This window comes from Sminthopsis crassicaudata, chromosome 3, assembly GCF_048593235.1.
Source record: "Sminthopsis crassicaudata isolate SCR6 chromosome 3, ASM4859323v1, whole genome shotgun sequence".
Lineage (NCBI taxonomy): Eukaryota > Metazoa > Chordata > Mammalia > Dasyuromorphia > Dasyuridae > Sminthopsis > Sminthopsis crassicaudata.
In genome coordinates, this window is record NC_133619.1 from 448,820,369 (window position 1) to 448,838,979 (window position 18,611).

Below are 18,611 nucleotides of genomic sequence, written 5' to 3' on the forward strand. Positions count from 1 at the left end.
CCAGGTTAAAGAGAGTGACTTTCTGTCTGCAGTGGGCTTATAAAGGGCCTGTGAGGTCATACACACAGCCAACCAGCGAGAGAGCCGTCACCCATTACAAAACTATCTCAATATGGCCAGGATCCCACCCACAGGGTAGTCCTATATCTACAGAGATTATTTCTGGGCCATTCAATCTCCTGTTGCTCTTTAAATTTTAAAGGACCCTTACAATTCCCTTCTCTTGTTTTGCAGGAACCGCATCCTTACATTCTACATTGACTATTCTCACCTTGGATTTATTTTGAAGGATTGATTCAAATGTCTTTGCTTTTGTTGAAAGCTCTTATGTTTCAGTTTTTAAAAAATAGGTTATTTTGGGCTATATCATGAGAATCTTTGATTTTTGAAATGTCATAATCCAAATCATTCTAGGTGGCTAGATTTTATTTTTTTATTACTGTTTGAGAAAGGTAGGGAGTAGGGAGACCAGTGTCACTGGACCCAATAGTATTTTGGGTTAATGGGATGGGGAAATTGAGAGGGGTGGGAAAAGGAAAAAACGTATAAATTTTTCTTTAGTGTTATTTCTTACAATAAATTAATCAATTTCTAATTTATCATATTTTCAGGGAGATTTATGATTTTAAATAATCTTTGTGATTCATCTTTTCAGAGTCAGTTGCCTTGGCATATATAGATTTCAAGTTCTTCCACAGTTGTCTTTTGCTTTTCCTCTGACAAATTTTCTTCTATTTCAATATTTTTGGGTTCAAAATCTATCCATTCACTTTTAAAGTCACTATTATATGGATGAAATTTCTATCATGACCTTTAAGTTGCTTACTCATCATTTTATTTATTCTTTGAAAACTTTAATTTATAATCTAGCTTCTATTTATAATATATAATTTTTAAAGTTTTTTTTCTAATGCCCTGGAATTCTTGTTGCTCCACATTCTGAGAGCCTTTTGTAGAATTTGTTTTTTGATCACTTTTCAATGTAGAATTTGTTTTATGTTCCTTAAACATACTATTTTTCACTGTTATGGTCTTTTAAAATTCTTTATGATTTTTTTCCTTTTGATTTTGAAATTCATTTAGATATAGCTACTTAGGAGCTAGATTTAGACAATCTTTTTATTCCCATCTATTTTGGTTTTTAGCTTTTTTAGTCTTTGCTCAGTTGTTTGTACTGGGCTTCCTTCCCTCCTTACTGTTTCACTATTTCTCTGTATACTCCTGGGGCACAATTTTTTCTTCTTCTTAGGCTCCTAGATTTGAATGGACTCATTTCTTTGAGTTGAGGTCTATGAGTTGTCATTTTTATCCCTTCCCTTTTTTAAATTCTACTGGGAAAAAACTAACCATATCTAAGTTTCTAAGGAAGGGAAAAGGAATTAGCATTTATATATAGCCCTTACTATGTGTCAGGTCTTGTCTAAACATTCATTTATTTATTTTTACAAATATCTTATCTGACCCTCACAACAACTCTGTGAGATCAGGGCTATTATTATCTTTATTTTGCAGTTGAAGAAACTGAAGCAAACAGAGTGGCCTGCCCAGTTAATAAGTGTCAGAAGCTTGTTATGAACTCCAGTATTCCTCACTAAAGCATTCTATCCACTGTACCTCAGGAATGGAACTCTCATTAGCTAGTCTTGTACTGCTTTCTCAGCCTCCTAAGAGTTATATCTTTTTTCCATCATATGGCTAGCATTGCTATTTTCTGTCTCATATGAAGTGGACTTTTTCCAGATTCACTGCACCTATAATTCAATAGTGCTGGGTTTTTCTTTTTTAATAGAATTCCAGACCGAACTGGCCACTATCTTAAAGCCAAAGGATAACCATAGCAGCCTCAAGAATAAAACAAATCAAACATCTGTCTTCTTCTCTATTCCTATCATTCAGTACCTGAAGCTACTCCATGGGGATTGTGTCTTAGAAGAACACTGTGATTTGTGAGTCTATACATTTTCTTGTAAGATATGAAAGAACCAGTTTCTGGCTATAATACATATATTAAAATATATACATATATTAAAATATATACATATATTAAAATATATACATATATTAAATATATATACATATATTAAAATTATAATTTTAAAACCAACTTGCCATTGCCATTTCAAAATTCCTAGTTCAAAATTACTGTCAAAGATATAGGGGAAATTCAAGTCCCAATCCCTCATATGAATGATGGAATGGAGGACAGAAAAATAATTTCTCATCCTTTCTTCCTAGAAATGATGCAATGCATTACTGTGTGCCTTAATTCTGGGATATTCTGATTCTAAAAGGCATTGCACTTCAGGTATTTTAGCAGCTGTTCATGAGATTCAGAGGCTAGATTTATTCTTGTTTCCTAAAAAATTACCACTAAGTCATGTGGCATTGCATGAACAATTTAAATAGTCTCCTTTCTAAATCTAATTTGTTTAGATTTTCCATTAACCACAAATGTCAATACTTTATATATGGTCTTGAAATGGACCCTCTGGTTCTACACTGTATATAATCTCTCCCTTGAGGATCTTATCCACTCTACCAATTTTAATTATCATATCTATGCAGTTGATTCCTGAGCCTCTATCTTCCATCCTTAATTTTTTTTTCCTGAACACAAAATTTTACTTGGATGCTCCAATAGCAGTTCCACCTAGGGATTTCTACATCTAAACCTATCTCTCACTACTCCCAACCTACTCTCTGCCTAATTCTTTATACCCACTTTTTTTAGTTAGTGCTTCAGTTCAAATTCAACAGGCATTTGTTAAGTACCTACTATCTGAAAAGAATGGAACACTTTTGAGGATATAAAAACAAATAAGAAGTCATTTCTGCCACTTCTGCCTTTAAGAAGTTTGCAATCTATTCAGTTCATTAAGCAAACTAAGCAAACTCTGTGTAAGGGACAATGCTAGGAAGTGGTAATATAAAGACAAAAATGGAACTCCCTGTGCTCAAGGAGCTTAATGTTCTAGTGGGAAGGTACAAAGTATTGCAAATATTTTAGTAGCAAAAAGATCTATTATTTTTCATCAATGCTGAACACTCTTTGATTATCTATATACAGAATTGTTATTAGTATCAAGTGAAATAATATTTGTAAAAAGTATTAAACTAATACTTGGAACCTAGTGGGCACTATGTAAATGCTTATTCCCTGCTCCTTTCCTCTTTTCCTGCTGATGCAGATTGCCACCCCTCCATGCATTTGGCTCCTGAGTTTATGCAGCTAAAAAGACTCATCACCTGGTATTTCAGATGACAAGCTTCTATGAAGTTAGCTAGGATGGTCCATCGATATAGAAAAAAAGATCATTGTATAACTTTTCCAGTATGGTAAGACTTTTCAAAACTACTATTGCTAACTTTTTAAAGTATAGGGACATCAGAATAAGGTCCAGCTGGGATGATGATGGAAAGCTTTACAAATGTTCCGATATCATGGAGTGCATTAAAGTTTTTTTTAACCAGTACTAAGCTCACTATCAAGTTTAGAAGTCTGCACTCTGTGACTTCAGGTTTCATGCTGTTATTTTTCTTACCTTACCAATATTTGCAAGCTTCCAGCCTACGTAGGTTAGCAGCTATAAGGAGAAGGCCATAGGACTTCATTTACCCCATGCCCTGTCTAACAATACACCTACATTTTAGTTATTTAAAGGAGATTTACTATAAAACATTATATAGGAAAAGTGAAAAAAAAACTGATAAAAATTTTTGACAGTTTACAGATTTTATAGGTTGTCATAATTTAATATCCCATTTCCTATAAGCTATTTGCTTACTCTCCCTAACTCCTCTTTTATCTAAATTTTTTTTCTGGACTCATTCATGACAGTAATTTGGTTTGAGTTCTATAGCTATGGAATTGGTGGTCAGAACTGCCATTTCACTCTTCCATAATTTATCTACTCAGTTCACATCATAGAATATTAAAAGTTGGGCCGAATCAAAGATTTTGTTCCAAATACCACCCTGATTTGGTATAAGCAACTGGGCAAAAGCAAAGGATACCTGTGGTCTGATAAACAAAGCATGCTCATTGTTGCTTTCATCGCATAGACCTTAGTGATGACAACAGAGAAGCTGAATTGTTAAGGTCTCCAGAGAAAGAATCTCCAGATAAACATACTGTAGAGAGAAGTATATAAGAGTATATATGAATCAGTAGGACTCAGTTTGAATCTACTCTCAGATATTTAGTAGCTGTGTGATTCTACAAATCATATAACACATTTGAATAAAATATGGATAATAGCATCAAATTCATAGGTCTGTTGTAAGGATATTTACAATGAGATTTTCAAATAGGTGATGATGATGATGATGATGATGATGATGATGATGATGATGATGATGATAATGATTAAGTAGTATTTATATAGCCCTTTGTAAAATGCTTTGTATATGTCATCTCATTTAAGCTTTCCCACAAGCCCATATGGTAAATGTTATTATTATCACTATTTTACAGATGAAACAACTAGAGCTAAGAGGTTAAATGACGCCCAGAATAATATAGCTAATAATTGTCTAAGGCAAGATTCTAACTCAGGTTTGCCCTCTGACCAAATTGTAGACATTCCTCCTCTTCCCACACTCTGTAACACAGATAAATTGGCCTTCCCTCCTTTCTTAAAACAATACTCATTTCCTCTCAGTGCTTTGTATTGGCCACCTCACATTCCTAGAATGCACTCCCTCCTTACCTCTACCTCATAGAGTCCTTTCCTTCCTTTAAGACACATTTCATGAGTGAAAGCGTTCTTGATTAGCCCCAATTTCTAGTGCCTTGCCCACAACTATCTTGTATTTAACTATTTCTGTATTAATTATAATAGCATTTACATATCATTTCTCATTCTGCAAAGTATTTTACAAATCAATATTTTATCCTCACAAAATCTTAAGAGATATTATTATCCTCATATTACAGATGAAGAAGCCAAAAATAGACAAGTGACTTGCCAAGGATCAAACAGCAAATTAGTGCCTGAGGCAGGATTTGAATTCAAGTCTTCCTGATCTAGGTCCAGCTAGCTAGCATTTTTTTCCATGGTGACATCTACTGTTCTTTATATTTCTGCAATATCTATTTTTATATATTTTTATTTTCTCCCTCACTAGAATATAAGCTTTTTATGAGTTAGGATTGTTTCATTCTTTCTCCTTTTTTTTCCAGCAGGCACTTAATAAAATGCAAAACACCTAATAGATGCTTATTAAGTATTTAATTGATAGTCATCCTTTTCTTTGACTCTTCCAGAACCCCAACTATCTAAATGAACTGTTTAGGCATTGCTCTCCTCTTGCTTGTCATCATAGTTTATCTCCACCAAAGTTTCAGTATGACATCAACCATCAAGATCAAAGCCTTCTTCTGTGAAATTTCCCTTGACTATTTCAAATCACAATGATCTTTCCAGTCTTTGAGGGAGACAATGTGGTATTGTGGGGAAAAAAACAACAACACTGAATTTCAAGTGAGACTCTGCATCCAAATCCTATTTTCTCTCCTTATGACCTTTTTGGTGTAGAACAAGTAAGTTAGCCTTAGACTGAATTTCTACATTTAAAAAATGAGGGGCTTAGACTATATGGTCACTAAATTTTAAAACCTTCTATGACCTTGTTATATGTAATACTTACTTGGCACTTATAACACACTGTCTTATATTGTTATTCAATTTTTGAGAGTATAAATCATTTCCCAAACTAGACTAACTTCATAGTGGCAGTGAAGATATCTTTATATTTCTCAAAACACTTAGTATTGTACATTAATATTGTCCCCCCCCCTCCAATTCATCAGTTAGTATAGCAAGTATATAAGTAGTCAATATCAGATAACAATAAATAGTAAATAGGAATTAAGACTAGAAAGGAGAAGATAGAGGATATGTGCTAAAAAAACAAACAAACAAAAACAAACAACAACAAAACCCTTCTTCCTAAATTAATTAAAGCCATGTCCAGACTAAATTAAGAGAAGCTAGCGAGGCTACACATCAGCCCTACAGCCTGTATATGGCAGATAGATTACAGATATATCTACTAAAACTAGACATGTTACAAAAATTAGGGAGCTCTAAGATGGCACAGATAACTTTGAAACAATATTGATTTACTGACAGCCTAAACCCAATATGGTATGGATAAGAGTTAGGGCTTCTTTTCAGAGCCTTATAAGAGTGAGACCCAACACCCTTCCCCTTGAGACTTCTCCACCTATGCTATGAGTCCATGCTGCTTAGATGTTCCTAAATCCTATCCTACATTCTGGAAATAATCCTATATGTCCTTTTGTCTTCCCCATTTCTTTGTTGAGCTATCTTTCTTCTTGTTCCTGTGCTGGTTGCCACTCTCTGTGCTAATCTCTGTGACTGATGCATTACTCCTCACTTGCTGACAGTATGATCTTCCTTGTGAGTATTCAAAGAATCAAGCTTTTTTTCATCCTGAACCAATCAGGAACCCCGTATGGTTCTTTTTCTTAGGCATAAACAGGGCACTTAAGCTGCACTTAATTTGTTACCAGCCACACATACCTTAGGGAAGCTTGGCACCATGAATACATTGATATAAAGCAAGGGCAAACAAAGGAGCCCTGTTGCCTTCCCCCATCCCATAGAGGTCTTCCCCAATGATCAGTTCTTCATGGAACACACCACATAGACACAGAGTAAATAAAAAGATTGACTCTTTAGAAAGTTAGAAAATGGTAAGGAATTAATCAAAAGTCATCAAAATCATAAGGCATTAAAATTAATTCTTTAGTAAAAAGTTGATGAATAAAGACATGAAACCCATAGGAGAAAAATAAGAATAAGATTCTATAACACTTTTTAGAAATTGAGATTTCAAATCATCCTCCAGCATTTCATCATATAGAAGCTAGTCAGTGAACAGTGCCCAAAATAATCCCTAGAATAATGAGGGATGTCTTGGCATTTGATTGCTTGGAAATTTCTGTCATAAGGCACTCAGCTTATAAATTCAGAACCCTTTCCTTGGAGCTATTTGGAAAAAGAAGCTGGTTATGAGTGATGTTCTAATTCTGTCTCTGTGTCATACCTTCTATATTGTAATCAAGCTATAGTAATGATAGTTTTGTGGATTCATGAGTATATGGAAGAGTAAACAGCCACTATACATAGTATACTAAAGTAAGCCTTTACAATAAATTAAAGATCTACTTAAAATAGCATCAGTTAAAAAGTTTAATTCTTTATGTTTTCATGGAAGAGGGACACATTCAAGTACACATATTACACAGTGAATACAGCAGCAGCAAGCCTAGAGTCAGGAAGATGAGTTCAAATGTGGCCTCAGACACTGTGTGACCCTAAATTCTGTTTGCCTTTGTTTCCTCAACTATAAAATGTTGCACCTATCTGTAAGAATTGTCAAAATCAAATGAGATAAAATATACAAAACATTCAGCACTGTGTCTGGATCATAGTGGGTACAATATAAATATTTATTTCTTTCCTCTTCTCCAAAAGGATTTAAGATAGAATATTAGGCTAATCACAAAACAAAATTCAGCAGGTATAAACATTAAAAGTATCTTCCAGTTTTAAAAATCAACTTCATAAAGCAGTTTTCAAAAATATAGAATAGGGAAAGCATGGTTTTATAGCATTAGAGATCATAGGATTATAGATTAAGAACTAAAAGGAACTTTAGAAATTATTAAGTCCTTTTTATGGATTTTATTTCATTTCAAATATGAGGAAACTTATGTAAAGGAAAAGTTAAGTAATTTACCCAGCTCATAAAACAGTTTTGGTCATACACAGAGTTTTCTAGAAAGTATTTGAACTTGTGTTCCTGTTTTTATAATAAGTGCTCTATACTCATCAATTCATCTGGAAAAATTCATCAGCAAAAATCTGGTGAAGGGTGGACTTCAAGCTTACAGCATATTGGCAGTATGATATAGCAAGCAAAAACAAAAAAGCAAAACAAAACAGCAAATCAATTACTGCTATATTGGGCTGTATTAAGACAAACATAGCTTCTAGAAATAAAGAAGTCATAGACCTTCCCAAAGGTTTTCTCTGATCTCAACTAAAATATTGCTCTCATTTCTGGGCTCTATGGTATATGACAGATGTTAATAAAATGTAAGGTAACCAGGGTGGTGAAGGGTTTTAAATCTATGATATATTAGGATTGGTTGGAGTAATTGAGGATATTTATCCTAGAGAAAAGGAATACATTAAAGCTGTCTTCAAATATTTGAAAGTTTTCATAAGGAAGGACTAATTTTGTTTAGTTCAGCAAGAAGGCAGAACTAGAAGCAAGAGGCATAATAATTAATCAAATAATAATAAGAACTAGCATTTATGTAGCAACTGAAGGTGTGCATAGTTTGTTATATATGCTACCTTTTAATCTTCATAACATCACTGTAAGGTAGGTCCTGTTATTTTACAGATGAGGAAAGAGATAAATTAAGTGATAAGAGTCACAGAATTAAGCAAGTTCTAATCCTAAACAAGATTCGAACTCTGATCTTCCTGAGTCCAAGCCCAGAATTCTATCCACTGTGCCATCTAGTTCCTGGAAATTTTTTTTTCCCTTTTTGTTTTTTTGTTAGAAGTTGCAGAAACAAATTTTGTCTTGATATCTGGAAAAAAACCTTCCTAACAATTAGATCCTTCACAAAGTGGAACAGGTTACCTTTAATAATGTTAAGCCTTTTCTCCTTGGAGATATTAAGACAGATACCATCTTAGGTACAATTTTTCATTTATGTCAGAATTAGGATTCCTTTAGTTATACTAAACTCAAGATCCCTAGCAACTATCAGTTCCTTTGAGTCTGTGATCTACAAGGAAAAAAAATAAAGAAACATAAAAGCAGTGCTACCTCCTGTATACTTCAGTCCCTGATTTATCATACATATTAATCTTTTTGCAAATATATATGATATTTTAATGAAAATTTGGTTGTTATATTGCTATAGTCATAGCTCTGTGGTCTATCTCTCTTTATATATATATATATATATTATATATATATATATTATATATACACACACATACATGTATATCTGAATTACACAGCTTAATGTCTTCTAAGAGAAAAAATTAATTATATGCATCACCTTGATAGCTGCCATTCCTGCCTTTGAGTGAACTAGCATCAAATATAATACAGATTGTCCTAAGAAGTAGAACCATTGAATGGAGATTTTAGAAAGAAAGATGTCAGACACACACACACACATACATATATATACATAATGTTGCAAAATATATATATTTATATGTATATAAATATATATATATGCATATGTATATTATTTTTTTTTACTAATAATTAAAGCAGTACCAAATGGAATGGGGTGGCTCAATGCTGGAACTTTTAAAATTGATTTATCATCTACTAAAGGTATTGATAGGGTAGTTATCATGTTAACAAAGTGGGGCCTAGAAGTCCATTCAAATCCTTTCCAACTCTTAGAACATAGGACTTATGTGAATGTTTTCATAATCATTTCAATCAATTAGGACTATGAAAACATATATTTTGAATAAATATTTTGACTATTAAGACCAATATCAAATGTTTAAAAGAAGTTTTTTTAAAAAGAGAAGTTTTAAAAACACATATTTATTAGCATTGCATGGCTTAAATATATATTGAAGCATAATACCCTAGCAAAAAAGGAGTCTCCTTGTCTTCTTAGAGCATTTTTTAACTCTCTTGCCTAAAACCACTAAAACTAAGAGATGTTAAATTTTAGAAACTGCAACATCCTATAACTTAGTACTTGAAAATGTGGGACCTTTGTCCTCTCTCCATAAACTAGTCTTAGTGAGAGGGAATTAACAAGATTTCAGTTCTTGATTATCTCATAGTTAAGTGACTTTGGACAATTACTTGACCTCTGATGCTCTTGTTTCCCTCTCTAGAAAATGGGAGCGATACTATCTATCCCTTTCTGCAGTATAATTAATTAGCTAAAAATGGAAAAATGAAAAACTTTGAAAATAAAATTTCTACATAAATATTAACATTAATAGAAACTAGAATATCATTATCAACAATAAAATGCATTGTCTTTCTTTGATATCTTTCTTGATAATGAGACAAAGGAAATTCAAAGCTCTGCAAGGCTTATTTTTATCTATCCTCTTGCTTAATAATTTCTTAGTTTGGGCCCCAAAGTGATACAGGAAAGACAACAAAGGACTTCTGTGTTCATCTGTTTATTAAAAACCAAGGACCACACTGGAAAAGTTCTCCCTAAATTCAGTGGTTTAAAAAGCCTTTAAAAATTCTAGACAAATATTCAAGTAAATGCACATTAAACAAGAGAAAGCAAATAAAATACATTTTAAAGCTTCCTATGCCAAGACCTATTTAGTCAAAAAAAAAAAAAAAAAAAAAGAAAAAGAAAAAGAAAAAAAAAAAGATGCACTATGAACTTTCCTTCTTTACTACAATATTTCAAGGAATTGTTTTCATCAATAAAAATATTCTCTCTACCAAAGCAGATTGTAACTCTTAGTGATGTATTGGATTCTTTATGAATTGCTATGGCTAATCCTCTGGTAATGTACTTCTCTGGGCTGGTCTTCAGATGATAACCAGGCAGTCTCTTGCCCAGACCATATTCAAAGTATTTCAAGTTTCAGAGTACTAATAGTGGCTCAGTTCCACTCTCATAGGTTTTGAGAATTTCTGGCTCATTCCTCTGCCATGATGTGATGAGAAAATGGAGTAAGACTTTTGTAGATGATTTAATTCATAACTGTTTCAAAAGAGGACACACGTCTATATCTATAATATAGTTTTCTTTTTTTAAGCTTTTTATTTTCAAAACATATGCATGGATAATTTTTCAGCATTGACGCTTGCATAGCCTTGTGTTTCAGATTTTCTCCTCCTTTCTCCACTCCCTCCCCTAGATGGCAAGTAATTCAATGTATATTATACATGTTAAAATATATGTTAAATCTTATACATGTAAAAATATATAATATAGTTTCAAAGAGTCTTTTTCCTCTGCTTGCAAAGTTAACAATACTGCTGCTATTAAAATTGTCTACCTTCTGTCACCCAACTGTGTTATTTCTCTATCATTAATAATTAGTCATAGGTTTATTATTCATTCCTGTACACTCTTAAAATGAAGTATCACGAAGGTCCTTAGATCCTTAGCAACAGAATATTCAGCATTCTATTTAACTAAGATATATGTATCACCTATTCCCAAACAGATCTGTTGTCAGGGTGGCCTAGCAAGAATGTATTTTAAGGCAGAAACAGATACAGTATCTCTCCTGTTTCCATCTATTTCAAACTCATCTTGAGGAAATTCCAAACACTGGCAACTTACTAAAAGCCTTTCTATTTCTTCAGATACCTATCCTCTCAGCTTTGAGAACTCCAGGGTTAGTTTAGGAGCTGGGAAGTTGTAATCATGGATATTGAGCAGCAGGGGAAGCATAGCCACCCTACACTAACTTATCCTGCACCTCAGCTAATGTATATTGGGTCAGTCATACAGCAGGTGTTGCAGCTGCCTCCAAGCAATGTCAGAATGTTACTCAGGTAGAATCTCAATAACCCAGCTTTCCAAAAATAAGCAACTTTTGAAAAAACATAAGAGCTGAATAGCAAATCCCTTTATAGTTTTGAATGGGACATCCTGGGTGAAGTTTTCTCAAAATGTCTGAGACTAGGCCTAAATCACATGATCCCTATTCCCAGAGGTCTTCAGAGCCGGAAGATGAGACTTTGAACTCCAGGATGCAGGAAGTTACACAATCACAAAGCCTAGAGGTTTCTAAAGGTCAGCCCCTAAATCAATGACAGGAAGTTACAGAAAGTGACATGACCCACAGGAAGCAGACAATATTGGTGACCATTGATCAATGATGGTTACTTCCTTTTAGTCTATCCAATGAAAAGTTTTAGGGCTTTTGCTATTTAACCAGGTGTTCTGCTTCTGGATTATCATGTAGATGAGCACATGTTGGGAGCTGCGATGCTTCCCTAATGAGCTTGGGCCTTTCCCTGATGGGACTAAATAAATGTTTTCTTATTGTACCTGCAGATGTTTCTGCTCAGTTAATTTGGGAAAAGAGGACTAGCACCCATCCCACACAGTTTCTAACTGGAACATTAGAGTGGACTGTATTAAGAATTATCTAAAGTTAGGGATTCTTAACCATTTTTGTGTCATGGACTTCTGACAACTGGTGAAATCTATGTAACCCTTTTTGGAATAATGTTTTTAAATGCATAAAATAAAATATAGAGGAGTACAAAGAAAACTAATTATGTTGAAATATTGTCATCAAACATGTTATTTTTTTTTAAAGTTCTTGGATCCCAGTTTAAGTATTCTTTCTCCATAATAAAAGTGTGTGTGTGTGTGTGTGTGTGTGTGTGTGTGTGTGTGTGTGTGTATGTGTGTGTGTGTGTGTGGTATGCATGTACACATTGCATGCACACATGCCAGTTAAAAATATTTTTCCATAGAAATGAGTTCAATGAAATTTGCAGTGCATTTAGCCTAAATCAAGTGCAGCCCTAATATAAATATGAATATGTATAGATATTTCATGGTAACACCCAGAATTAGGAGAAAGACATAATAAGAAACACTGGTCCCCTGACCCACTGCAGCAGAAGGTAGTTTAGGTTCACTGAAATAACAGCAAGAAACACCACTTTTGTTTGAGATTGTTTCTTTATGTGATATGTTTGTGTGTGTGTGTGTGTGTGTGTCACAAATTTCAAGACTGAAGGAATTTCACTGTGTCATGGAAATAGTCCTAAACTCAGACTTATAAGATCTGAGTTCAAGTAACTGCTCTGTCAGCAATGTAATGTTGTGATGCAGACTTACTTTCTTCTCCTGTCTGGGAAATCCCATCAGGATATTATCAGTCATAACCAATTCCCAGACTATCCTATTTATATAGAATGATTCTAAGGATGGAAATCTTTATCAGCCTCCATTGTCTACTCCCATCCTCTGGATATCTTTAAACAACTTTTGAGACATTGATTAGATTATATTTTAGATAGGTTTGGGATTCCATATGGCTCCTCCTTAACCCCTCCCTCTGAACTACAAAATTCTTTCCTTGTTCTGAAAAATTCACAAGGCCATATTTCTCCAATAAAATATTTTCTCATGATGAAGATCTTTGCTAGATCTTTTTCAAGAATAAAGCCACTTACATCCCAAAGATATTTGAAAGAAGGGAAAGGAACCTGTATGTGCAAGAATGTTTGTGGTAGCCTGTAACGAGCTGTCGTCTCTAGAAGCTGCTGGATCGCTCTCTGGGAAGAGATCTGCTGTGTCTACTCAAATCTCTCAGACAGATTCTTCTTCCTGTAGTGAACCGTTGTCTCCAGGCAGTTGCTGTTAACTCTTGTCCTTAGAAGTGACTTCCCTTCCTGCAGAGAGCCCCGTCAAGCCAGATGTAGTGCAGAGTCCTCTCCTTGAATCTCCTCCAGCTCTTATCCTTCTCCATGTAGACTCACTTTCCAGGCCCACTGTTCTCTCTTTTATTCTCCCAGAGAATGGGCGTGGGATAATGCAAGGGCTTCTGGGAAGAACCACCTCAGCCAATGAGCCTGCTCCTTCCATCAAGTCAACCTGAGTTCTCACCTTGTAATTGTCCTGAATTCTCACCTTGTCACTGTCCAGACAACCTGAGTTCTCACTTAGTAATCCTAACATCTCCCCCTTTCTTTTGATTTAGAACATAGGACAGTCATGACCTTGAAACATAAATCCATCAATATGGGAAGTATTACACATAATTACATAAATTACATAAGCACATAGTAACATAGTAACATAATACATGCTAGAAGTATATAACATAATCATAAATTGAAAATTTATAAATGTCCATAAGTCCATTGTCCATTAGTCTCATCTTGTGTGAGGAAGTCCAATGATTCCTGCTGGTTTTTAAAGTTCTTTAACAGTCTTCTTATTATCCATGCTCTTTCAGTGTCAGATGTTTCTTAGATCTTCTCCTTTATTTTGAGGTCTTTCTCTTTTTCTGTCTCTCTCTGATGGACAAGGCGAATATGACTCGTTGGCACCCATCTGATTCCTTCTCCTGCTGAAGAAATACAAGCAAACCCTCTCCCCCAGGCAGTTAACCTATCTAATTACCTTCTATTTACCACTTTCTAAATCTCTTCTCATCATCTGGCAATTACATTGGAATTGTTTGCACTGGATACAGCCCTGTTGGTTTAAAAGGCCTGTATTCTCCCCAAATGTAATCCATTCTTGCTATCTGATTGCCTTTTGGCTCACTTATCAGGTAATCCCTTTCTGCCATGTGATTGCTTTTCTGCTGGTTGATTAAATCAGAGACCTGGCCTTCTAAAGGTTCTTTGGGTGTAACATCAGTTGCCATCATGCCCCAAGTCTTTTTTGCCTGGGGCCCTGGACCTGGGCCCCTCATCCCATTTCCCTGAATTATTCTACACTCTGATGCCCAATGGAGTCCTCTGTTGCATTTTGGACATGGGGTTTTAGGTCTTCTTTCACCCTGTCTTCTCACTGTATCTCCATACCTACACTGAGCTCTTAGATGTCCAATTTTTCCACATTGAAAACATCGCCGAGTTTCTCTAGAAGTCCCTTGCCAGGAGGGACCCTGTCTTTCCACATTCATCATTGTCCGGGTGTAAAAAGCATTTGTTCCCACTGTAGCACAGCGTCTTATGATCTCCTCTAAAGGAGCATCTTTGTCTAATCCCCATATAATTCTTTTGCAAATCTCATTGGCATTTTCCTTAGCCAGATGTCTGGTCATTATTTCTGTAGCTGAATTTTCTCCAATAGTTCTTTTGACAGCAGTTTGCAAACGTCCCACAAAATCTGCAAAAGGTTCATTGGGACCTTGCTGTATTTTAATGAAAGCCTCTCCACGATCTTTCTGTCCAGGAAGGACACCCCAAGCTTTTATTGCAGCCTTAGCAATTTGTTCATATATTGTCATGGTATAATTAATCTGTTCCGAATTCTCTCCATATTGACCTTCACCAGCTAAGTGCTCAAAAGTGAATTGTGTGTTAACTCCTATTTCCAAATTGCATCTGACTTGAATTTTACATAATTCATGAAATTCCGCAAGCCATAATAAATTTTCTCCAGGTTCCAGACATGTCCTTGCTATGGATTTCCAATCATTCGGGGTTAGGACTTCATAAGACAAACCATCTAGTAACATTTTGACATAAGCTGATGTAGCCCCATAAAGGGTACAACCTTTTTTCAAATCCTTAATTTTATTCAAATCTAAAGGTGCATATCTTCTCCTTTTTTTACCTACAGAGTCAGTATTTTTCAATCACAGGATATGCATGTATAAAATCACTTATATCCTGTCCTTCTCTCTTAGCTTTAACCAATGCTTTTTCTAATCTTGTCATAGGCTTAGGCTTCTTCACAGGCAATTCTGTTTGTGTTTCTGCCTCTTCCCCTCTTTCTTCCTCCATCTCTGAAGGTGGGGTTGATGTGGGCCTGTCAATAATCTGTTCTCTAGGCAGGGTTGAAGCTTCTTCAAGAGAATCATACCATAATTCCTCATTTAAATCCTCTTGCTCTAGGGAAAGATCTTGATCTTTCCTTTTTTCCTCACACTTCCTCCTCTGTTCATTTTTAGAACTTTTCCTTCTCCTACAACTTGCTTGATAGTTTAAGGCTAATTGAACTATGTTGTAGATATAAAATACTTCTGCAGAAATTGAACGAGGCCCATTTTTTGCTTGAAATTCTTTCATTTCATATCCCACTAGCTTCCATTTATCTACATCTATCTTTTCTTCCTCTAAGAACCAAGGGGATGTGCGTCTTAATGCAGCCAAGAGTTTAGCAATCTGTACCCAGGTTACAAGTAAACTCTGCTCCTCAATTATGTTGATTATACTCTCTATAGTACCACTCCTGAATGGGGGTGGAGCTGAGGTTGCTTCTGGGGCTGGGGATGAGTCGGCTGAGGTCCAGAGATTAAATATAGCTAACCTCTGCCCCATTTCAGCTATAAGAGATTCCTGGTTTAGCCCTTAACAAGTTAAGTTCCTTATTTATCTATTAGCACGCTCACTTAATCTTTAACAAAGTTTCCTCGTTACTCACGGTTCTGGGTCAGAGAGACTGAGATCTAGATCGGAAGCTTTTCCACTGGAATCAGGACCGTGTCTGTCCCTGTTCGGGCGCCAAATTGCAAAGGTCTGATCTAGCTCCTCTTTGTCAGGATAAGCAAAAGTCCTTGCCCCACGTGTGGACGCCAATTGTAATGAGCTGTCGTCTCTAGAAGCTGCTGGATCGCTCTCTGGGAAGAGATCTGCTGTGTCTACTCAAATCTCTCAGACAGATTCTTCTTCCTGTAGTGAACCGTTGTCTCCAGGCAGTTGCTGTTAACTCTTGTCCTTAGAAGTGACTTCCCTTCCTGCAGAGAGCCCCGTCAAGCCAGATGTAGTGCAGAGTCCTCTCCTTGAATCTCCTCCAGCTCTTATCCTTCTCCATGTAGACTCACTTTCCAGGCCCACTGTTCTCTCTTTTATTCTCCCAGAGAATGGGCGTGGGATAATGCAAGGGCTTCTGGGAAGAACCACCTCAGCCAATGAGCCTGCTCCTTCCATCAAGTCAACCTGAGTTCTCACCTTGTAATTGTCCTGAATTCTCACCTTGTCACTGTCCAGACAACCTGAGTTCTCACTTAGTAATCCTAACAGTAGCCCTCTTTGTAGTAGCAAGGAACTGGAAATTGAATGGCTGCCCCTCAATTGGAGAATGGCTGAATAAATTGTGGTATATGAATGTTATGGAATATTATTGTTCTGTAAGAAATGACCAACAGGATGATTTCAGAGAGGCCTGGAGAGACTTATGTGAACTGATGCTGAGTGAAATGAGTAGGACCAGGAGAGCAATATATACTTCAATAACAATACTATATGATGATCAATTCTGATGGACAAGGCCCTCTTCAACTATGAGATGAACCAAATCAGTTCCAATAGAGCAATAATGAACTGCACCAGCTACGCCCAGTGAAAGAACTCTGAAAGTTGACTATGAACCACTACATAGAATTCCCAATCCCTCTATTTTTGTCTGCCTGCATTTTTGATTTCCTTCACAAGCTAATTGTACACTATTTCAAGTCCGATTCTTTTTGTACAGCAAAATAACTGTTTGGACATGTATACATATATTGTATTTAGCTTATACTTTAACATATTTAAGATGTATTGGTCAATGTGCCATCTGGGGGAAGGGGTAGGGGAAAGGAGGGGAAAAGTTGGAACAAAAGGTTTTGCAATTGTCAATGCTGAAAAATTACCTATGCATAAAATTTTTATAAAAAACAAACAAACAAAAATATATATTAAAAAAGTAATATTAGATCCAACTAAGTAATAGTAGAACACTGGCATTCCTAATGCAAGCTTTTTCTATTATCCCACATTTTCCCCAATTTATAAAGGTTTTTTTTTTTTATCACAGAAATGAAGTTTTTATATTTTGCTATTAAAAATAAAGCTAAAAAAGAAAAAAAAAAAGAATAAGGCCACTATGAGGTTCTCTCTCTCTCTCTCTCTCTCTCTCTCTCTCTCTCTCTCTCTCTCTCTCTCTTTTTCCTCTCTCTCTCTCTCTCCTCTCTCTCTCTCTCTGCCCCTCATATAGTAAGGGTATCTTTTGCTTTACTATATAGCTTAACTCTGCTTATCTGCTTAACTTTAATATAGAATTAATCTATCAGTGAATGGTGCATATTCCTTTCATGGATTTTCTCAAACTCTTTTCCTTGGTAATCCTATTTCATATTTGCCACTCCATGTGCCTATTTTACCTCGTATTTTGTCTGTAACTTCTTCTCCTAAATAAATCTACCTTTTGCCTAAGAGAATGGCCTCCTGTTTTGTTTTCTATATCATTGATAGATTGGCAACATAATTGGATATCAATAACCAGGGCTATTTAAGAAATGCATCCTCTTTGTCCTTAAAGCTGTTTTGTTTTTGTCTTCAAAGAGTTTATAATGTAGTGAGGAAAACACATTGTTGTTTAGTTGTATGTCAGTAGTGTCCAACTCTTGGTGAATCCTTTGGGGGTTCTCTTGGCAAAGATAAAGGAATGGTTTGTCATTTCCTTCTTCAACTCATTTTACAAATGAGGAAACTGAAGCAAACAGGGTTCAGTATCTTGCCCATGGTCATACAACAAGTGCTGAGGCCAGATTTGAACTCAGGAAGACTCTTATCTGATTCAAGGCATAGCAGTCTATACACTTAGCCACCTAGCTTCCCAGGAGGAAATTATATATATATATGTGTGTGTGTGTGTGTGTGTGTGTGTGTGTGTGTGTGTGTGTGTGTATGCACATATATATGTATAAACACACACACACACACACTATATATATATATATTAGTTAAGGTAGTCTCACTTAAGTTCCACAAGTGATTATTTGGAAGGAATAAAACATATATATGAATAACTGCACTATTAAAGTAGTCTAACTTTAGTTCCACAAATGGTTAAAATAAAATTCTATTGGACATAAGAGCAAAGATTTATATTGTTTGTTAATATTTACTGA